General features: G+C 38.7%; 1 long non-coding RNA gene across 5 annotated transcripts in view; it reads left to right on the top strand.

Moving 5' to 3' along the window:
• The window catches only part of LOC132631831 (uncharacterized), a 47465-nt gene extending 40077 nt beyond the window's left edge, over nucleotides 1-7388 (top strand). For 2 of the 5 annotated variants that reach the window (XR_009579090.1, XR_009579091.1), the window contains one exon: nucleotides 7114-7388. This is a non-coding gene — a long non-coding RNA (uncharacterized LOC132631831). The other 3 variants (XR_009579093.1, XR_009579092.1, XR_009579094.1) reach the window with 3 other exon arrangements.
• Nucleotides 7389-14310: the final 6922 nt, after the last annotated feature.

Genomic DNA, 14310 nt, shown 5'->3' on the forward strand with positions numbered 1-14310 from the left:
TTGAAAATAATAAAGCATTAGACATACAAATATCGTTACAACCATCGATAAATATTTGATTTTACACACTAATTATATAATTAACATTCAAAAATAACAAGTTGCAATAAACAAATGATGAGCTTGATTTGTTTTGAGAGTGAGTATACAAATGATCTAGTGTTGAAGATTACTTTTTGATTTTATTCCTTTTGTTTGAATGTGAACTAATTCTTTAATTTACATACAATAATTATTTTTCTATCTTTTAGGAGATATATGGCTTTTTTTTTTATATTTAATTTGATTTCATAACTTAACTTGTTAGACCAACTCTTATCACGATTTTCATAATCGATGAAATAATATTCATTTTCTTATAGTTAATTTATTGTGGTTAAATGCTACTATATAACAAAAATTATAGTTAACTATGGAAATTTGTTGTTCTCTAATTTACTAGTTATTTATTTTGTCATGACATATAATTATACTTATTAAGCAAACTATTTTCACTTTTTCCCAAATGTATTACTTGATTCAGAAATATTCATTTAGCTACTGTATCAAATAATTTACGACAACAAATTTCAACCATGGTAAAACATAATGATTAGCTACAAAATTTTAGCACAACAATAAATCTGTGGTTATATCATTTCATCATGATAAATAATTTGTAGCTATTAAGGAAACTATTGCCACGATTTTTAGTACTCGAAGCAAAAATATTCATTTAGCTACAGTATTTTGTTTCAAATGATTTATTGTAACTAAAAGGTTACTATTGCTATGGTAAGTGTCAACTTGTGGAAAAAATTAATTATTAGCTATGAAATTTTGTTGTAGCAAAAAACATGTGAGCATATCATTTAACTGTTGCTACAATTTTTTATAGCTTGAAGCAAAAATATTTATTTAGCTACAACATTTTATTTCATAAAATTTATTGTGGCTAAAAGGTTACTATAGCTGCAGTAACTTCTACCGGGTGGCAAAAACTTACGATCAGCTACAAAATTTTATAGTAGCAATAAAGTTGTAGCTATTTAGGTAATTATCGCCACGATTGTTTACAATTATACAAAAATAAAGAATTAGCTTTGTCAGTTTGATTTTCGTGGCTAAGAAATTTTACGAATTTATAGATAGCTATGGAATTCAAATTTTTGTGGCTATTATTAAGTAATAGCTATGATTTTAAAATCATAGCTTAGATTTTGTAGCCATAGATACGCTGTGTTGTAGTGTTGTCACGACCCAAGTAGCCATGAGTGGCACCCACACTGTTATATCCCGTATTTTTGAACGTCAGATTATTTGCTGAGGTGGGACCCACACATCGAGATTTTTTTTTGGGACATCTAAAAATTCATATGAATCACATATGAGAAGTTAAACACGACTCAAGAAGGACCCTTGGGCCAAATCAAAGTCGAAGTCTTCCAAACTAATATTTTTAAGAAAACGTTTTTGGGTGATCTGACTTCAAGGGGCAAAAACGGTATTATAAGTTTGGAATTTGGAAAAGTACCAAGCAATAGAAGTTGTAGATAATTGAATTAGCTTTCCAACCATAGGTCGTGGGTCCCCAGGTGACGTCAGTATAAGGAGATATGAACGTTTTAAGGTCGAAAGGTCAGTGAGCTAGGCCCAACTCGGGACTAAACCGAGTTGGCCCAAAAATATCAAAAAAAAATAATAAGGCCCAAATTTGTGAGGCCCAACAGGCCATGGTTATGGCCCAAGCCAATATTAAATAAACTTTGGTCAATAAAAGGATGACTAAGTCATCCTTATCACAATAAGTTCTAGAGGTTTCAAGAAAAGAAGAAAAAGAGAAAGAAGAGAGAAAAGCTTAAGGCCATTTCGGCCATAGAGAAAGTCCATGAGAAAAATTGATAAAAATTCTTCAAAAATCAATCCCTACCAAGTAAAGGGTGCTTAACAAGGTGGAGTTGTTGTTGGAGCAAGAAAGATTCAAAATCATACAAGTTGCCAAGTTGTAGTCTAGTGAGAAGTTGAAGAAGAAAGGTGAGTTTTGATCTTTCTTTATGTGTTATGAATGGTTTATATGTGTTGTAGTATGTTAAAATGGATGAAATTCATGAAAGAGATAAAAATAGGGGTGTGGCCGTGAGGTATGGAACATGTATATGTGTGTAGAAATTGTGTTTTAATTAATTTATCTAGTGTTTGGTTGTTATTGTTGTGAATGATATGTGGAAAATGGAAGTTGAATAAATTTGGAGAGGTTGTAGTGTGTATGCTTGATGTTGGCCGTGTAGTTGTAGAGTAATATGGAAGAAAAGGAGTCAATTCTATTTAATGTTTTGGTTATTGTTGAATTGTGGATGCTAGATTGGTAATGAATGCATAATAATCTTGTGAAGTTGAAGTAGGTGGAGGTTTGTTTTAGAAGTTATGTGAATTGAATGTAATGTTCTTGCATGCATGGAAGGTAATGTGGTTAGTATGATGTTGTTGGAATATAGATCATGAGGTTGTGATTGTTTTCATTAAAGTTATAATGTATTTGGAAGAAGTAGTAAGTTGATTGAATATGGAAGTTGTTAGTATTGTTGTTGTTGGAATTGTGGTTGATATTTTGGCCGGGTTTGAATTCCCGGGATTGTTGTTGATTGAAATTAGCCAAGTTGAACTTGGTGGGATGGAGTATTTATAGGGGAAGTGCTGCCGAAATTTCGGTAGCCAAATGTTTCCTTAAGAATTCAACTCTAAGTATCCTAATAAGAGTTTTGGTAAACATGACCAATTTGCAGATTTTGACGAGATTGCAACGTCAATTCGGAATAGCAAAAGAAGCGGAAAGAGGTATGTAAGGCTTCACCCTTCTTTCTATGGCATGTCTTAGACGGAATAAGTTGGGTACGCGCCTCGGGGACAACTCTCTTCCCCGGAATCCGCATCCAAAGTTTTCCACTTTTTGTTCAATAGAATTGAACTAGAAAGTGTGCAAATGATGGAAAGGCCTCTTAAACCCCTAGAACTTGCATAAGTGGGACCCGATTACCCTAGGACCCTCACAAGTAATGACATGACACGTAATATATGTAAATCATATACGTCACCCCATCCGGCCCGAGGTGGGCCCGCTACTCTCGGATTTGTCCTTACAGTCTTGCTTGACTTACTTGAAGTGAATCCAAAGGGAACCTTTGATCCCGATTTCGTTACCAAATGATAAATACTATGACTCCTCTAACGAGGGCACTTCCATGACGATAATGATAACAATGATGTTAGATAAGAGAATATGCCTATGATACGTACTACCGGAACGACTCTATGACTAAGATGACTAAGCTAAGTATCTTATGTAAACATGAAAATGATAAACTAATTTTTGAATCTTATTTATATTTCCTAGCTATGACTTTATTTTCTAAAAGATTTCAAAGTCTATGAACTGTCATCTATGATGCCCCGATTTCATTCTACGTTTACTTTAATATTATTCCCCGTTGGTAGTCTCACCTTAAAATACTCGTTCCTTCAAGGTGAGACAAAGCGATCACGAGTATTCTATAATATAATTGGAGGTCACCGACCTTACGTCACTCCGATGACTACATGATTCTTCTTTGGGCTTTCCTGCGTGCCTATGAGACATATGTATATAGGATACGTAAATGCATATAAGACATGTAAATGTATGTAAGATATGTGTATATATTTTTAAAACATGCACATGACGAAAGAGCTAGAGCGCTATAGACGCTGATATATGTACATGATATATGCATGTGTATACGGGGAAAATGGAGGTAAGGGCAGAGTGTTATGAACGCATATCCACCTGATCAGTTGGCATTACATGATATGATATCGTCCCGGACGCGGGATGCCCGGACGCGGGATGTGTATATTTATGGTTAAATGGATCGGCTGCTGACGCCTCGGCAATATGAGATGTCCTATTTTATATGTATATGTATATGAATAAGGAAAGATTCTTAAAGGAAAGCTAAGTACGCATAGCACCTGCCAAGGGTATATATATACAGGTTATGTTTCTACCTCAGGACATGTGCTATTAATCTCTTATGTCGTTATTTCCGTTTTATACTTTCCGTATGGTACTATTCATGCCTTACATACTCAGTACACTATTCGTACTGACGTCCCTTCTTGTGGACGCTGCCTTTCATGCCGCGCAGGTCAGCAGACAGGCGGATTTGATCCTTAGAAGCTCTACCAGCAGTGTTGACAGTGCTCCAGTTATTCCGGAGCCTCACTTCCTTGGTACTATTTTGTGTATATATATTCGGGCACGGCAGTACTCAGCCCTTTCTATGTATAAACGTACTATGTCTAGAGGCTCGTAGACAGATATGTACAGTCAGTTAAGTATAGTTAGGTATATGGTGTTTTGGCATGCTAATGTTGATGTATAAGTGATAACGAAGTTTATTAGTCTATGTTCAGAATGATGCCGCTAATGTTAATGTTCAAAAAAAAAATGGCTCTGTTTACATGGCTTGCTAAGAGGTAAAGGTAAAACGATAGACAAGGGGTGCTCGGTACAAGTATCGGGTACTCGTCACGGCCCCTAGACGGGTCGTGACACACACAATCCCCTAGTGGGCGAACCATCCCCTTATCCCTTTTACTTAATCATTTCAACAATTATAAAATCATGACCAGAAATAAATCATAAATAAATCTAATTATTGCCATAAATAAAATAACTACGGAAGTCCTAACTATTACAACCCCAAAGATCCGAAAGTCATCGTATAAGGACTCTAAAACATAAAGTTGTCTAATGAATGAATTAAATATCTAACATAATCATAAATATCTGGAATGAAAGTAGACATCCAAATAAGGAAAGATCTTCAGGCGGCATGGCATGGATAGGAGCTCACCCTCAGATCTGATCGAGAATGTAACGACCCGTTTGGCCGTTACGGTACTTTTGACCTTGTTGACCCTTTTCGAGTTTCATTAGCTTATATTAGACTTGCGGGAATGGATAGTACGATTTTCGAGGTCATCGGATGAATATGAGATTGGTTTTTATGATAATAAGCCTTAAAGCGAAAGATGTTTGACCCAGAGTTGACTTTGGGGTAAACAGACCTTTTTCAAAAATTCGTCAATTCCGAGAGGTCCGGATGGTCGTTTGTGACTTGTGGGTATGTGCGGTTCGGTTCCCAATGCATTAGAATGCGTTTTGGGACTTGGATTAGAAAGTTGGTTTTTGGAGTATTGGGGGGATGACTTGGTCAACGAGCCTCCCGTTGGGAAATCCAAGGCCACAAGTAAGTTCGTAGCGCGTTTTCATGTGTGTTTGCATATTTATGTTGTATCTGTGGGGACTCGGGTGATAGTCGAATTTCAGGTTGAGACTTGTGGAATTTTGGGAAATTCTAGTGTCTGGTGCATCGCCACGGCGACACCAAGACCGCGGCAGCAGTATCCCTACTGTGATGGCCCTGCCGCTATTTCGGCCTATAGAAATTGTGATTGACCACTAGGGCGGCCAAGTCACCGCTGCAGCGGCACCGCTGTAGCAGACTACAGACCGCTGTAGCGGTCGACGGGGAGTTAAATGACGTAAAATCATCTTTCAAACCCTATCACTCCTCATTCATTACTCTCGGTTTTAGTGCGACTTTGGGAGCAAAACAAGAGATCCTAAGGAAATTCTTCATTGGGGTAAGTTCATCTAACCCTATTCATCATTTATAATTCATAATCCACCTTAGAAACTCCCTGATTCATGCTGGAGTCTTCCAATAACTTATGGAATAAAGAGGGTTCTTGGGGTTTCTTTCTTAAATGATTTTTTGGTTATCAAACCTTTATTTTTTGATGGAATAAGCTTATACTAGTATGGAATTGATGGATAATAGCTTTGTAAACATGATTCCTTCATTATTAGTAACCAATTTGTGAATTTGAGAATTAGGGTTCATACCCAAATTGGGGGTTTCTCTATAAATACGAATTTAGCTTAATATTGAGTTTTTTTTTAGAATTGATTAGTGGGTTTTGATCACTTAGACTTGAATTGCATGTTTCACTTTCGAATTTCCCGTTTCCCCAAATCCCATAGGCTTAAGTTGACCAAATTAGAAGCCTAGAAATATGGGTACTGTTCTTCATTATTTCTAATCTAGATTACGTTATAAATAGATCCTGAGTATTTGGAGTCATTGAGGAAGGGCAACGCGCTCGCATGATTGTTTGGGATTTCTGTTCGGCATTCTAGGTAGGTTATGGCTTACCTTTTGGTTAGACTTCGGTTAGCGACTCGTATGTAGTACTTGGGAATTGTTGGAGACATCATGTGAACCGTTGGATATGAAGTTTTGGATGGAATTCTTAGGTTGGTACTGTTGTGTGACTTGTGTGTTCGGGCACGTCGGTCGTAGAATCCTTAGGTTTATGCTTAGCCTTTTTATGAGAATTGGTGGTTTCTATGTATTATGGAAGACTGGTTGGAAGGAACGGATTTATGTGATGTACTATGATGGTTGTACTTATATGAATTGACTGGAATCCATCTGTTATTTTTGATATTCTCATTGCATGATATACTTTCCCATATCCATAATACATCTGTCTTGGTCTTGATATTGGAAAATTGTGATGACGGAGGTAAGTATGATTCAAGCGACATGCTATATTTGCGGAGCCATCTCTATGCTATGTGATACAGAGTGGTTAGCAACGATTTGGATGGCGAAGTCATTCTAGGCTGTGTGATATGGAATGACGGTACATGGACTTAGCGGTTCCCCATGGGTCATGACTGTCGAGAGGTGGACATCGTCCCCCCGGAGCATGTATATATCATTGAATTGCATTTTATATGCATTCATAGTATATGTTCTTATTGTCATTTGGATTGATATTGATCTTTGGTTATATTTGAGTTACTGGTTGAGTATTTGGTTATGTTTGGACTTGTGAAATATTTGAGACATGGTTTGGTAATTTATTACACTATTTGTACTTGTTGACTTGTATGTGTCTGTGAGCATGATTATCTTCCTGTTTCCTTGTTTGCATGGGTGGTCTAACTGATGTCAGCCTATGATGCTTACTCAGTACCGTGTTTTGCACTGATGCTACCTTGCTGTACTCTTTTTATGAGTGCAGAGTTTGTTGTTAGGGAGACTTCCACACCTCACAACTGATCCCGAGGCGGCGCTTCGAGAGTGCTAAGGGTGAGCTACTGATGATCCATGTAGATTGAGACTCTATCTGCTTTATTGTCCCATTTCTATTTCGAGACAATATGTATTTCAGATGATGTATTTGACTATTCAGACTTGTAGTAGTATTTAGTAGCTCTTGTACTGATCAGACCACGATTGGGATTGGTTTATCTTTCGCACTTAGTATTTCTATATTATGTCAGACTTATTGTATTATTCTTGGGTTTTCATTCATTTATTCATTTATTATTTACTGATGATTGGTTGCATAAAGGACGAGTTCGCCTACTGAGGTAGGAAATAGTAGGTGCCCGCACGTTCCCCGAGCTGGGGCTTGACAGGGAACTGGCCTCAGCTACATATGAGGTCTGAAAGATGTCTCCGGCACACAATCTGCACTCAAAAGGATGCAGCAAAATAGTATCAGTACAAACACTAAGTACTAGTAGGTATCATAGGTGGACTAAGAATAGTATCAAGCATACGTTCATAAAATTAACAAAATAGGCAGATAGGCACAACAACACATAAACAAATATTGTCATAACAAAATTCAGCCAACACAGGCATATGATAAGTCCAGTCATCAATCAGTCTCGAAAATCAAATAAGTTCAGCCATCACAAGTTCAGTCATCAACCAACCACAAGAATAAAGTAAGTCTAATGCAATGCAATGTAATAATGACAGAATTTCAATCGTGTACACACATGCTAAATGGTATTATTTCCCCAAATATCCATGACCTGCAGGGGACCCATGATGTCCATGTACCACTCGCTCCGGAACTGATCTCGGATCACGAGCCCATAACTAGGCCACATCCTCGCCCCCTGTCAAATATGTCTTTATATATATATATATATAAACATTTTGTTTCTCGTCACGATGTGTTTCTCAACGTATTTCCAGTTCATCAGTAAATGTGGTGTATGATCAGTCAACAAAATGAATATCAAGAACACAAGACATAATGCCAAAAGTCATATCAAGACTCAATCAATTCAACTCATCAACAACATGAATATGAAATCATCTCAATCACAAGAAAAGTATATATGAACTCCTTCCTTCAAATAACATAACGTAGCATGACAAATTCCACTCAGGTTTCGGTATATAACAACAATGGCGACGAGCCCACATAATAAGAGATACTACCAACCTAAGTAGTGTCCCTCCAAACGCCATGTCTGAAAACCTACACATACTTTCTTCCTTTAATTTTACTACACATACAATCAACTAATCAAAGTCTAACTCAAGTAAACCATAACGTACCTCAAAGCCGAACTGGGTCAATGCAATTATTTTGCAACAACTTTCCCCTTTCTTAAAGCTTCGGAACGTTCAAAGACTAGAAATAGTAACTCTAAGTGAGTAAGGAATCATTTACTCAACAACAACAATTTGGGGAAGAAAACCCCACTACTTCTACCCTTTTTCAAAGGGTGAACTATCATTAGGTGTGAATTCATCCTAAAATCAATCCCAACAAGAATATTATACCAATTCATGGGTTTTCTAATCAATTCAACCCCTTTCAATCAGTTTTCAGGCTAACGCTTCCATTTTTACTTGAACCCTAAGTCTCAATTAATCAATTCCACCATTAATAGTCGAAATCTCATTCTAGGAAGTGATATTCTACACTCCTAGATAATAAAGCAACAATAAAATCAATAATCCATTCATTACTTAAGGGTTTCATAAGTTCTAGGGTTCTAACCTTTCAATTCACCATTAAAGAACCATTAGCGGATGTAGGAACTTAAGACGATTATGGAATGTATGAAGATCAAGGTTGAGACTTACTTTGATGAAGAGTGGTGCCTTAGACTTAGAATAATTGCCTCAATATTTCTTGGGAACTGTTTTTGGTGTTACGTGGTGAATGAGTTCAAAATATGAAATATAAAACATAGTTTCTGCCTCCCGTTAACTGCTGCAGCTGTCGAGGTTCGCTACGGCGGTCTCGCTATAGCGGGATTCGTCCTGCTATGGCTGACCTCATTTAATTCCCCATTTCCCGCAACGGCGAACCACGCACCGCTATGGCGGACACGCTAGAGTGGTATTACCACCGCTGCAGCGGTCCAAATCAACCTGTGAGCTCCGGTGTTTTCACCAGATTTTCACCCAACACCCCAATATCAATCTGAGACCCTACAAACACAAACTAAACATGCAGATTAATGTAAAAATGTGTTACGGCTCACCCCGAGGCCTCGAAATTCCCAATGGAGGACAAATTTACTAAGTCATCCCCTCAACGAAAATGAAGATAAGTTTCAGACAATGCATAACAACAAATAACACAAGTTTAAGCTTTTCAGACTTCTAACTCCTTGAGTTCACATTAAGCTCATTTCTATTCTCAGGTGGGTACTAGCAAGGGTAAAAATGGTCAAAGCCCCCATAACGACCTATCGGGTTGTTACATCAGATACCAATTAAACAACCATTCATCCCCGAACGGACAGAGAGAAAGAAACAAGGGGAAAGGTACCCGACTCAACGAAAAGCTGGGGTTACTTATTACCCATATCGGATTCCGTCTCCCAAGTAGCTTCCTCAATGAGACGATTCTTCCACTGAACCTTCACGGGCGCTATCTCTTTCAACCTCAACTTGCGAACCTCCCTATTTGGAATTGCAATCGGCTCTTCCTCATAAGACAGATTTTCATCCAACGGGACTGAATCCCAACGAATGATAAAAGAACCATCACCATGATATCTCTTCAACATAGAGACATGAAACACCGGATGAACGCCAGACAAACCTGGAGGTAAAGCCAACTCATAGGCTACTTCCCCTACTTGATTGAGGATCTCAAACGGACTAATGAATCTAGGACTAAGCTTATCTTTCTTCCCAAACCTCATCACACCCTTGATGGGTGAGACTTTCAACAAAAATTTCTCCACAACCGTGAACTCAAGATCTCGGACCTTTCGATACGTATATTCCTTCTGTCTACTTTGAGCCGCTAAGAGCTTTTCCTAAATCACCTTAACTTTATCTAAGGACTCTATCAAAAGGTCAGTACCCATGGCCTTACCTAAAATGTATCAAACCACCCAATAGGAGATCTACATCTCCTCCCATAAAGATCCTCAAACGGGGCCATATCAATGCTCGAGTGGTAACTATTATTATAGGAAAACTCTGCCAATGGTAAGAACTAGTCCCAATGACCACCAAAATCAATCACACAGGCTCGGAGTATATCCCCTAGGACCTAAATCGTCCGCTCAGACTGACTATCTATCTGAGGTAGAAAGCTATACTAAGGTCCAATCTAGTGCCCAACTCAGACTGCAAAGTCCTCCAAAATCGGGACGTAAACTGCGTGCCTCTATCAGAAATTATGGAAATAGGGACCCCATGCAATCGCACAATCTCCCGGATATAAATTTGGGCTATCTTGTGAGCGGTATAGGTGATCTGAACTGAAATGAAATGGGCAGACTTAGTCAATCTATCAACAATGACCCAAATCGAATTAAACTTGCCCAAGGTCTTCGGAAGACCAATAACAAAGTCCATAGCTATCCTCTCCCACTTCCACTCGGGAATGAGCATCCTTTGGAGCGTACCCCCGGGTCTCTGATGCTCATACTTAACCTGTTAGCAGTTTAGACACTGCGAAAAAACTCAATAATATCACGCCTCATCCTAGCCCATAAATAGTGTTGCCTCAAGTCACGATACATCTTGGTAGCACCAGGATGAATAAAGTATCTAGAACTGTGAGCCTCTTCTAAAATTGTCCGAATCAAGTCATCAACACGAGAGACATAGACGCGCCCCTTAATCCTTAAAATGCCCTCGCTGTCAATTATGGCCTCCTTGGCCTCACCACTCAAAACCTTGTCACGAATCTTGCCTAAGTTCGCGTCCTTAAATTGCCTTGCCTTAATCTGCTCCAGAAATTATGATCCCACCTCAAAACAAGCCAACACTCTTCGTGAATTAGACACATCAAGCCTCATGAAACTGTTAGCCAGAGTCTAAACCTCCCTGACCAACGGACGCTCTGATGCAATCAAACGAGCCAAACTACCCATACTAGCTGATTTCCTGCTCAAGGCATCTGCTACTACATTTTCCTTTCCAGGATGATACAAGATAGTAATATCATAATCCTTAAGCAACTCTACCCATCTCCGCTTCCTAGAATTAAGATCCATCTGAGTAAAGACATGCTGAAGATTGTGATGATCAGTAAATACCTCACAACGGGCACCATAGAGATAATGCCTCCAAATCTTTAACGTAAAATCCAAGTTGCCAACTCCAAGTGATGAGTAAGATATTTTTTTTCATGAACCTTCAACTATCTAGAAGCATAAGCAATCACCTTCTTTTCCTACATCAAAACCGCACCCAAACCAGAATGAGAAACATCACAACAAACCACAAAGTCCTTGCCCTCCACAGGAAAAGATAGAATAGGAGTTCCAGTCAATAACGTCTTAAGATTTTGGAATCTCTCCTCAGACTCGTCAGACCACTGAAAGGCTACCTCTTTCTGAGTCAAATGGGCAATAGAAGCAAACTCTTTCCCGAACTGACGGTAGTAACTAGCCAAACCCAAGAAACTGCAGATCTCTGTCACGAAAGTTGGCCTGGCCCAATCTCTCACTGCGTTAATCTTTCTTCGGATCCACCATAATCCCCTCTTTCGAAACCACATGCCCCAAGAAGGACACATACACAAGCCAAAACTCACACTTAAAGAACTTAGTATAAAATTGCCTATCTCTCAGACACCCTAGAACAATCCTCAAGTGTTTTTCATGATCTTCTTTATGATTACCATCAATGAACACAATCACAAAGGAATCTAAGTATGGCTTAAAAATATGGTTCATCAAATCCATGAAAGCATCTGGGGCATTAGTAAGCCTAAAAGACATAACAAGAAATTCATAATGCCCATTCCTAGTTCGGAAAGCTGTCTTAGGAATATCCTCTGTCCGAATTTTCAACTGATGATAACCCGATCTCAAATCGATTTTCCAAAACACAGAAGCCCCCTGAAGCTGATCAAACAAATCATCAATAAGAGGGATGGGGTATTTATTTAGGATGGTGACTTTATTCAACTGGTAGTAATCAATGCACATCCGCATGGTCCCACTTTTATTTTTCACGAAAAGCACAGGAGCGCCCCACGAGGAGACATTCGGACGAATAAAACCCTTATTAAGATCCTGAATCTGTTCTTTCAATTCTCTCAACTCAGCAGGCGCCATCTGATATGGCCGGTCCCTGGCTCTAAGTAAATGCAAAAATCGATTTCACGATCTGGAGGCATGCCTGGCAAGTCAACGGGAAACTTCTCTGTAAACTCGCACACCACTGGGACTGACTCAATAGATGGACCCTCTACACTAGTATTACGAATATGTTCCAGATAAGCCAAACACCCCCCTTTCCACTAGTTTCTTGGCATGAATAAAGGAAATAATTTTCTTTGGTGAGGGACTAAGGTTACCCTTCCACTTAAGTCTAGAGAGCCCAGGCATAGCTAAGGTGACTGTCTTGGCATGACAGTCTAGAATCACATGGTAAGAAGCTAGCCAGCTCATACCCAGAATTACATTAAAATCTACCATGTCTAGAATCACTACGTCAACCCAGGTGCCATGCCCCATAAATGTGATAGTACAAGATCGATAAACTCTACCTACAACTACAAAGTCTCCAACTGGAGTAGATACATGAATAGGAGCGTCAAGCAAATCACAGACCGTATCAAAACCTATAGAGTAATATGCAGATACATAAGAGAATGTAGAACCCGGATCAAACAGTACAAAAGCCATCCGGTGACACACTGAGATGTTACCTGTAATGATAGCATCTGAACCCTCAGCCTCTGATCTATCAGGAAAGGCATAACAACAAACCCGTCCACCAGTAGCCTACGGACCACTACGATTAACCTATCCTGCCTGAGCTCTGCCCCTGATGGGATGATGCCCACCTCTGCCTGACTAAAACCCGCCTCTGTTAGGCTGGGTGCCACCTCTACTCGCTGTGCGACCTCCACGCCCAGTCTGAGCACGATTTCCACAATAAGATTCTCCTCTCCTACCTGATGCTGGTGTTATATCCCGTATCTTGTACATTCAGATACTTCAAGATAATTACGATAAGTTAAGGGCAAGGCTATATTTTTTATCTTGTTTAATACACAAGTTGTTTATGAAAATTATTGATCTGGAAATATTAAGAAAGGCTAGGGGTAAAAAGGGAAATTCACAAGGGGGCTCATGGAAATATTAAGGAAAATTTGGGGTTAAAAGTGATTTATGGAAACTTATATTCATGAAGTAAAAGGGCCAAGTGGCCGTCCAAGGTGGTGTGGGCCAAGGCCCACATGGAAGCTTAATATATTTACCTTGAGGATGACCAATTAGTCATATTTATCATCCTTCACCTTAGAAGCTTGGAGAGACTTGGAGAAAGAAATAGAAGAAGGCTATTCGGCCATGGCAAGCCAAAATTGACCCCTTGAAAGATTGATCAAAAAATTATTTTCTTCTAGCAATTCAACCAATTGGAAGGTCCTCTTTAATGTGAAGTAGTTGTTGGGGCAAGAAAAACACTTATTTGTGCACTTTACCACCCTAGCCAAGTTGAGAAGTGTAGTGAAGAAAGGTAAGGTTTAATCCTCTTCTTCATATGTTATGAATGTTTTGTACATGTTGTAGTATGTGGAAATGGATGAAAACCATGAAATTTGTGTGTTGGGGTGGTGGCCGAATATGGGCTACTTTGTATGGCAAGAATGAACTAATTTTATCTAGTATTTTGGTTGTTGTCGTCATGGATTCTATGATGAAAATGAGAGTGTAATGATTCAAATTGAAGTTGAAATTGTTGTGGGATGTTTTAGAAGCCAATGTGATTTGAATGTAGTCTTCTTGTATTTATGGAAGATAATGTTGTTAGTGTGTGAATTGTTGGTGTAGTTCATGAATTTGAAAGAAGGAAATGTGTTGTTATTGTTCTTGTTGAATTTGGAAGGTTTCGGGTGAAGTGGTATGTTGGTTGGGTTGTTTTGAATATTGTGTGAATTGTTTGAAGTGTTCTTGAATCATGTTAGAATGATTTTGGATTA

Source organism: Lycium barbarum, chromosome 3 (assembly GCF_019175385.1).
Source record: "Lycium barbarum isolate Lr01 chromosome 3, ASM1917538v2, whole genome shotgun sequence".
NCBI lineage: Eukaryota > Viridiplantae > Streptophyta > Magnoliopsida > Solanales > Solanaceae > Lycium > Lycium barbarum.